Source organism: Python bivittatus, unplaced genomic scaffold (assembly GCF_059951505.1).
Source record: "Python bivittatus isolate LINGU-HERP-01145 unplaced genomic scaffold, Pbiv_v1 ctg000710_np1212, whole genome shotgun sequence".
Lineage (NCBI taxonomy): Eukaryota > Metazoa > Chordata > Lepidosauria > Squamata > Pythonidae > Python > Python bivittatus.
The window spans coordinates 6389-15131 of NW_028277099.1; the positions used below are offsets into that span (position 1 = coordinate 6389).

At 43.9% G+C, this 8743-nt stretch overlaps 1 long non-coding RNA gene across 1 annotated transcript; it reads right to left on the reverse strand.

Moving 5' to 3' along the window:
• Window positions 1-1978: 1978 nt before the first annotated feature.
• LOC148214109 (uncharacterized) lies at window positions 1979-7297 on the reverse strand. Its single transcript, XR_015793485.1, has 3 exons — window positions 7174-7297; window positions 6569-6684; window positions 1979-2367 (listed from the first exon to the last, which is right to left on the reverse strand). It is a non-coding gene; the product is annotated as an uncharacterized LOC148214109 (long non-coding RNA).
• Between the last annotated feature and the right edge of the window lie 1446 nt (window positions 7298-8743).

Here is an 8743-nt window from a genome sequence, read left to right on the forward strand (position 1 = left end):
TTTAATAGAGGAGCTGAGATATCCTAGAAAGGAAAAAGCTTTAAGAAAGGCTGATAAAGCCAGAGGTGAACCCATAGGGATAGACACTCCGAAATGGGAAATGGACTTAGGGCCCTTACAAAAGAAAGATCCCACTTTAAAACATTGTTGTTTAGCTGCAGAACAGGAAGAAAACAAGGAAATCACACCCAGATTCCAAGAAAAATCAGGGTTGCTGCTTTCAGTTAGGCTCCATCCATATAACCGGAACAGTTAGTAGTTCCCCAGCAAGGCTATATTGGAACTAGCCCATGAAAATCCATGGTCTGGACATATGGGTAGAGTTCATACAACATTTAGAATATTAGACAGATTTTATTGGCCAGGGATTAGTAAAGATGTGGCCCAATATTGTAGATCCTATCCAGTTTGTCAACTAGTGAAACCAAAAGGGAGCAAGATAAAGTTCTATTGGAGAGAATGCCTTTAATTCCCATTCCCTTTTCTAAAATAGCCATGGATAGTAAAGGCAATGAATATATCTTAGTTGTATATGACTATACAACTGACTATCCAGATGGAGCTCCATTAAGGCCAAAATCTTTAGTAGGGTAGACATACCAAAGGAGATCCTCACAGATCAAGGAACTAATTTTCAGTCAGCTCTGCTTAAATATCTTTACCCTGTGGAGTCCTTGGAGTTCTCTGAGCTTAGTTGTTTTCTTGCAAACATTTCATTACCCAGCTAGGTAATATCTTCAGTGCTAGAATATCTTTACCCTGATTTAGGGATGAAAAGGGTGCATACCAGCCCTTATCATCCCCAGGCAGATGGCCTAACTGAAGGGATAAATCAGAACCTGAAGACTATGCTTCGGAAATATGCACGTCAAGACTCAAAACTTTGGGATACCTGGCTGCCATTTCTATTGTTTGCATATAGGGAAATCCCACAGACATCCATGGGATTTAGCCCCTTTGACTTACTCTATGGGAGGCAACCTCAAGGGGTTTTGGACATTATTAAGGAAGATTGGTGTGAAAAGTTAGAAAGTACTAAGAATTTAATAGAATATACATTAATCCAGAGCAACAAGTTAAAGGCACTAGGACACATTGCTCGAGAACATTTTGAAACAGCCAGGGAAGGACAAAACAGGCAATGTGATAAGGGTTTAAAAATCTAATCAATACAATGTAGGAGACCAAGTATTATTGTTGTTACCTAGTACAGAAAGCAAACTACAGGCTAAGTGGCAGGGTCCCTACATAGTAAGTAGAAAAACTGGGCCAGTGAATTATGAAACTGAATTGGAAGAAAGGAAAAAGTAAATCTACCATGGTAACCTGTTAAGGAAATGGCATGATAGAACTGAAACTGAGACCGCTTTACTAGTGCTTAAAGAAAGAAAACCAGAATTTTTGGACCAAGCCTAGGAGGTGATATTGCAACCATCACAAAGAAAAGTACACATTAATCACTACAAATCTCACATTTTCAGGAAGTCCAGGGGACTAAAGCAGGAAGGTGCTGTTTCTCTGAAGCAGTGTCAATGTTATGGAACAGCCTCCCAGTGGATATTAACCTAGTCCCCTCTTTGTGGGCATTTCTGAAATTGTTGAAGATGGAGCTGTTTGGGAGAGACTTCCCCTGATATTATGTCATCTCTAATTCTCAATTTTACTGCTTTTATTTTTGTCCTTTTGTTTAGTACTGTTTTTATTGCTGTTGTTGAGCCTCTTACATGGTTTGATATGTTAAAACACTGTGGGTGTTGTAAAATGTTTTATTATATTCTATGTAAGCCACATACAAAGGCTTACTGATGGCGGCAGGGTAGAGATCTGATGAATAAATAAACCGAACCTGTATATTGACCTTGATGGCAAATCGTAGGATGATGGATGGGATGCACACGGCTTCTGGGTGGCTTTAAGTGGTTGATGTCTGTAGGTTGCCCATCTCTGAACTAAATAGAATGAATATAGGAAAGACAGGTTCTTTTTTCATTTTTTACTAACCCTTTAAGTTGCCTAATAAGACAGTGTTTTTTAATCTCCACAAAAGCAGGACTGAGAAGGTATTTGAAAGTTGATGTCAAAGTCCTGAATTCTTTCATGCCTCCACACTAACTGATTGGGGCAACTATTTTTAAGAGGCAGGTTCACTGATTGACTTCTTTGTTTTCTGATTTCATCAAATACAGTTTTCTGCATCATTGAGCAAAGAGCTAGGTCATCCATTTTTTTTCAGGAATCTGCTTGCAAATGCCCTTTCCACGTCTAGCACAATCTTCATTAGCCCAACACTTTAAAGTAATGTTACATTTACTCAACATTTTTACACATGGCATAGGGCTTTTCTTTGGATATCCAGCAGACCAGTATCTGAAAAGAAGAAACAATAGCCATCAGTCTGCCATAGAAAATTAGTATCTTTTACAAACTTAGGATAAAGGAATAAAATCTTTTCCCGCTTCACCCTCTTCCCTCACCTCAGTGGAAGTTTGCACTGTTGATATTACAGAGAAATAGATTTGAGTGTCATCAGAATTCTGGTGGTGCATCTCCAACTGCATCTCTAATGACCACACCCAGTGGCTTCAGACACACCTTCAACAAGTGTGGGAGGCATGTCAATACCAGGGGGCTGAAGTACAACTGTCACTCCCCTCTTAATATCTGACATACATATGCATTAACAGGATAAACATGATCCTGAAGTTATTGCCAAAATAAGATGCTCCAGAATGGTTAAAGTGTGGTAGAGGAGGGGTTCCAGTTTAAGTACATTACCGTTCACATTTGTTGGGCTATTTAATAAAAATGCTTTTGAACAGGTCATGGCAATAGATCCATTATGTCCACCCAACGCAGCTTTAAAATATGGACCATGGTATCCTTCTTGGCTGCTTCAAGAGTTGGGGCTTGGGGAGAATTTTGGAATGGTTTCATCAGCAGGTGGCTCAGTTGGTGGTGATAGGGGAGAAGAAGTCAGGCTGATGGCTACTCATTCGTGGGGCACAGCAGTGTTTGGCCCTCTCCCCATAATTATCCATCTGCAAGAAGTTATTGGGGAAGGTCCTTCATCAGTTCAGGGTTCAGTATCATCACAATGCTAAAGATAACTGAATTTTACATCACCATCCCAGGTCAAGGGGGTGATGCTGTGGAAATCTTGTGTCTGGAAACTGCTAGGATCTAGATGGAACAAAACACCCAAAACTTGAATCCAAGCAAGATGGAGTTGCCTTTGTCCACTGAGGTTCCCAATCATCTCACATGTTGTTTTCCAAGATGGAAGCACTCTTACTTAGGGAGCAGATCTATGATGTAGAGGGAAGAAGAAATGGCCTTGAAGGACAGGTGAAAGAGCCTCTCCCAAGGCAACAGTCAGATAAGAAGTGTAACAATATATGAGAAAGACCTGGAGAGATGGGGTGAAGAGATGCTGCCTAGGGAACGATCAGATAAGAGAGGACAGAAGGATCCTCCCTACCTTTTGGGGCTATAAAGGTGATGGCAGGAGGATTGTACTTTCAGACTTGCAAGATTCTGTTAATGTAGCCTTACAATAAAGTAGAATTAGCTCATCTGGTCATGTTTCCTGTCCTGGGAAGGCTGACAGAGGAGCCTGATCCCAGGCCAAGAATGTAACGTGAGTAAACCTCTGAGACAAGCCCCTCTCTAGTTCACACAAAAGTAAGGGCACAGAGGGGGGAATTCATTCAGACTGGCAAGATTCTGCCACTGGTTTCCTAGTTTAGTCTACCTTGAAGGGCTTAAACAGGGGTCCTCCTAGACTTGAGGCTATTGCTAGATGGGCTGTTTGCTACCAATGGCCCTATCTGGAGGGCAAAGACTTTGAAACAGAAACTCAGGGCCACATCACCACACCATGGAATGTGAGCATCTATGTAGGGATGCCTTAGAAGAATGCTTGGAAGCTACAATGGGTGCAAACTATGGTGGCCCACTTCCTAGCAGGTGTTAACTGCTATAAACATTTTACGTCTGTCCTAAAGGTATTGCATTGGTTGCCAATATGCTTCTGAATGTAATTCAGAGTGTTAATTTAAACTGCACTAGACTGAGTAGCAAACAATCAGGAAGCAATTAGCATGTTTCCAAAGGAAAGATCCATTTTAGGGCAAGCAATCAAGAGAAAGCAGGGATTAGATGCCAGAGGAGCACCGCCAAGGGAAGGATCTGGAACATGATGTTTTATAGCCAGAGTTTCTGGTTTTGCCTAATTAGAGGGGTTAATGTGCCCCCGCCCCTGTCAAGAAGTCATCTCCACCCCTTGGCTTCTTCAGCCCTCTCCCAAGGTCAGGCTGCTCCTCACTGTAGGAAGAAGCGGCTACTTGCCCTGAGTCTGACCCTTTCCTCACAGTTGATTGAAGGCCTGCTGCCTCCTGAACTGAGTGTCCACAAGCTTCTCCTGTTCAGCCGCTGAATCAGAGGGGTCCATAACTGATGTTAGTGGCCTTCCAGAGAGTGGTAAGAGCTGAGCTCCTTGGAGGGCCTTTTGGAGTGGAATTTTCACAAGCGGTAGCTCTGAGAATGCAGCTGTTTCTGTTAGTGAAATATCTTTAATATGGCAGGTAATGATTGCATAAGAGGCTTGTTGTGGACTTTGTTAATACCAATTGTTTCATGCTGTTATTTACTGCAGATGTTTTATTTATAGTTACTGTGGATTTTTGTTACATTATCTTTTAAGTTGTATTGTGAATGCTCATGTTTTATGTTACACTGTGGAAGTTGCATATAGCAGGTTGAAGGGCCTGGCAGAAGAAAAGCAGCTGGGTCTGTGCCAAGATCATGTGTGTGTGTTTTAGGAGAGGCAGATGACTCAGCACAAGACAGAAAGGGGAAATGCAGGAAGGTACTTGTACAGTGGCACATATAAGTTCTGGAAACGGAAAATAATATAAAAAGAGCCAGGAAAAGCAAATTGACAGAGGGGGGTATATTGCAAATGCTGAAAGACATGCTGCTGGAGAGGACATTGCCTGGTTAATGTGGAGTAGAGTGGAGTGGAGGAACAACCCAGTTTGCTAAATCCAGAGATTTCAGCCCTGAGACAAGGAGGAAGACCGGGGAGAAAACCCTAGAGAGAGTTGTGAAGATGTGGAAAGACCAGGAGCTTGTGTTAAAGGAGATTCAAATCCTGGATGGTGGAGCTTTAAGATTTAAAGGCTTTGTTTGGCATCAAGACAGCCAGAACACTCCCAGACATTCTATTATCCACTGTGGAGATAAGGAGGGAAAGAGAATTGAGAGAGAGATGGATATTTCTTTTATAATGCCTGAGGAAGCAGCAGACATGGGAAGACGTTCAAGCAGAGGAAGTACCATGGCAAGAGAAGCCCCTGCATGGGATGAGGTGGCTGACATTGGGAAATCCTATCAGTGGCTGGAAAGGGCTTGACTAAAAGACAGCACCGAGGCACTCATCATAGCAGCACAAGAATAGGCACTGAGCACCAGATCCATAGAAGCAGGGGTCTACCACACTAGGTAGGACCCAAGGGGCAGACTGTGCAGAGAGGCCTCAGAGGCACTCCAACCCATAGTGGCAGGGTGAAAGATGCAAGCAGGAACAGCACACACTGAACAGCACCACCAAGTATGTAGCTGGCATTCTGTACAGGAACATCTGCACAGTGTATGGCTAGACCCTTCCAAGTCCAGATGGGAGACTCCACAGAAGGTCATGGAGAAAAAAAGGGCTAAGATCCTGTGGGATTTCCAGATCCAGACAGACAGGCAAGTACTGGCCAATCAACCAGACATTGTGGTCATTGACAAGGAACAGAAGACAGCGGTGGGGATAGATGTAGCGGTGCCAAGTGACAGCAGCATCAGGAAGAAGGAGTTTGAGAAGCTGAAGAAGGACCAGGGCCTGGAGGAGGAACTAGAGAGGATGTGGAAAATAAAGCCCAAAGGGGTCTCAGTGGCAGTAGGAGCATTTGGGGTTGTGACTCCTAAGTGGGAGAGTGGCTCCAACAGATCCCAGGAACAACATGAGAGTTCTCTGTGCAGAAGAGTGCAGAGCTAGGAACAGCTAAGATACTGTGCAGAACCTAGAGAGCCAATGATCTTGGTCCGACATCAACTTTGGTGACCATCTTGGCTCGGAAGCAGGTTAATCCTGGGGCGAGGGCTGGTCTGTTGGCTTGTCTTTCAAGTGGTAGATGGCAACAGGAAGCACCACGCCAAAAATGCACCTGAAAGTTTCACCTAGGCATTCACCAGGATTAGGACTCAGTCACTGGAACTGGGAAAACTCCATCAGTCCCTAAGACACTTTCCGAAAGTCAAATTGCATACTGGAATGGTGATTTTGTGCATGCAAAGAACTTCCAGGGAAGAAAAACAAAAGAATTATAGAAAGTTTTTACGCTTTATTCCACTAGCAGCATCTGCAGCAAACTGTAATGACCCCAAAACAATTACACAAGTGCAGTGACATTATCCTACAAATGCCAATATTATATATTTGGGTCTTCACATTGCAGCAACTGCCACCTCTCTCAGATTTGAAGCTAGGCTACAGAGAAACACACTTGGATTAGACACTTACCCAACAGTAAAAGCTAAGTCATTATCAGCCCATTTCCATTTGTTTGTCTCTGGATGCCATCTCAGTCCAATCCAGTAGGCTCCATATTTGTCCTTAAGTGAACGTTCTAAAAACTCCTGAAAAAAGAGAATCACAAATTATACAGGAAAGATTCTCACCTTGAAGACTTTCAAAAGCAGAGCCTGCACAGAAACATAAATGGAGAAGCAGCAGCAATGCAATCCATATGGTACAATTAGAAAACAGTGGGGTGTGTCAAGTTCCTGAAGCAATGGAACAACTGGGAGGAACCAAGGAGGAGCTTGGGTGCACTCTGGATGCAATAGTAGGACCATGGAAGCCATGATCAAACCTAGTCTATGGGGCATTCCCCATTTGCACCTAACCATGGTAAAAGCCCCGTTGTTCCACCATATCCCGAAGTCCTAGCTCTCATCTCATCCTCAGCCCAGAAGGCTCCCTCATCCCTGGCTGCCTGGCCCTAGTCTGTCCCTCTTAAACCAGCAACCACTTGCAGGGCTTCCAAGATGCACACCAGGGGACCCTGCAGTGGGGGGGAAACAGCCTCTTGGCCCACTCCAGTTGGGGAGGGCACACCCGCTCACCTTCTTCCCCTTCTCCTCCCGGCAGAAGGAGCTCCGGTCAGCTGCTCGCTGCCTCTGTGTTTGGGGCTTCCAGGAGGGAGGAGTCCCACAACACTGGCGGCTAGCAGGAAAGGCCAGCCCTCTCAAAACTGGCAGCTGTCCACAGCTCCTCAACAGCCGCACAGTAGCCTTGTTTGCAGCGCTGACTGAGCCTCTTTGAAAACTGGGCCCAACTGTGGGCTTTCAAAAGGGCTGTACCTTGGAAAAGCTGAAATCAGGCTGGTGGGTCCCCAAGGCCAACAAATTGCTGTGAGCTGCCGGGTTCTGGGGAGAGCCAGGCTCTGCCGCACCATCCCACCGTTGCGCCAAAAGGTCCCTGGCAGGTTGCAGGGAGCTGCCAAGCTTTGAGGGGGCAGGTGGAGTTTTGAAAGAGCCTGGAATCCCCACTCAAAATGAGCCCGCTGTGCTGCTCCTCAGCCGCCATGCAGACTTGCTGAGTTTTGGTGGTGGTGCCCTCCTGCTTTGATCCCCAAGTCAAGCCATGGGTCCAAGCCTGCCATTCTCGCCCACCCACCCAAGACCCATTTGAGCCTCTCTTGCATCCCTGACAAGCATGAGGACAGCTTTCAACCAAGCGGCTTGCTTTGCACATTCTCCAGAGACAATCGATGCAGGAGAGGGATCAGTCACGGGCACAGCTGATTTTAGGGTGGGACCCCTTTCCACCAAATCAAGAACAGGCTGACAGCAGTGATAGACCAAAAGCCAAAGGGAACAACACAAAACTCAGACAACAACAAAATCAATTTCATCAGCAGAGGGACAAGGGTAGTATGCTTACCTCCTCTGCTTGACTTCCAATGGAAATAATATGAGCTTTAAATTTTTTGCACTCGTATAGCATGCTAAAAAAACCTAGTTGTTCATCACTAAAGAAATAAAGATGGCCTTTAAAAGCCGTCCAGTCATGATTTAATTTGTACTGAAGGTCAGCTTTGAGCCAGATCATCATTTTGACATGGGGAGAGAAAACAGAAAAGAAAGAAAATTTAGAAGAAGCACAATTAGGTTAACAATTTCACCAGAATTACAACAACTTTTAAGGAGAAAAGCACATAAGACAATAACCAAGCTTTCAAAGTGTTTCCTCCAGTGATTGGCATCTTTTACCATCCCTGAGCAAAAGTTTCATACATTTTATATATTACATATATGTATGGAAGTTTTGCTCAGGAATCAATCAATCTATCTTTCTATCTATCTATCTATCTGTCTATCTATCTATCTATCTATCTATCTATCTATCTATCTATCTATCTATCTATCTATCACAAACGAATATAAAGTTAGAAAAAGGAGGAAATCAAAGAGAGAGCTAAAAGTGCAAGAAAGGAAAAAATAAAAGGAAAGTAGGGAAGGAAGGAAGGAAGGAAGGAAGGAAGGAAGGAAGGAAGGAAGGAAGGAAGGAAGGAAGGAAGAAAGAAAGAAAGAAAGAAAGAAAGAAAGAAAGAAAGAAAGAAAGAAAAAGAAAGACTCAAAGAAATGGCTTCTGATCTTTACAACAGTTATAAGTGCAATTATAAGTTTACCT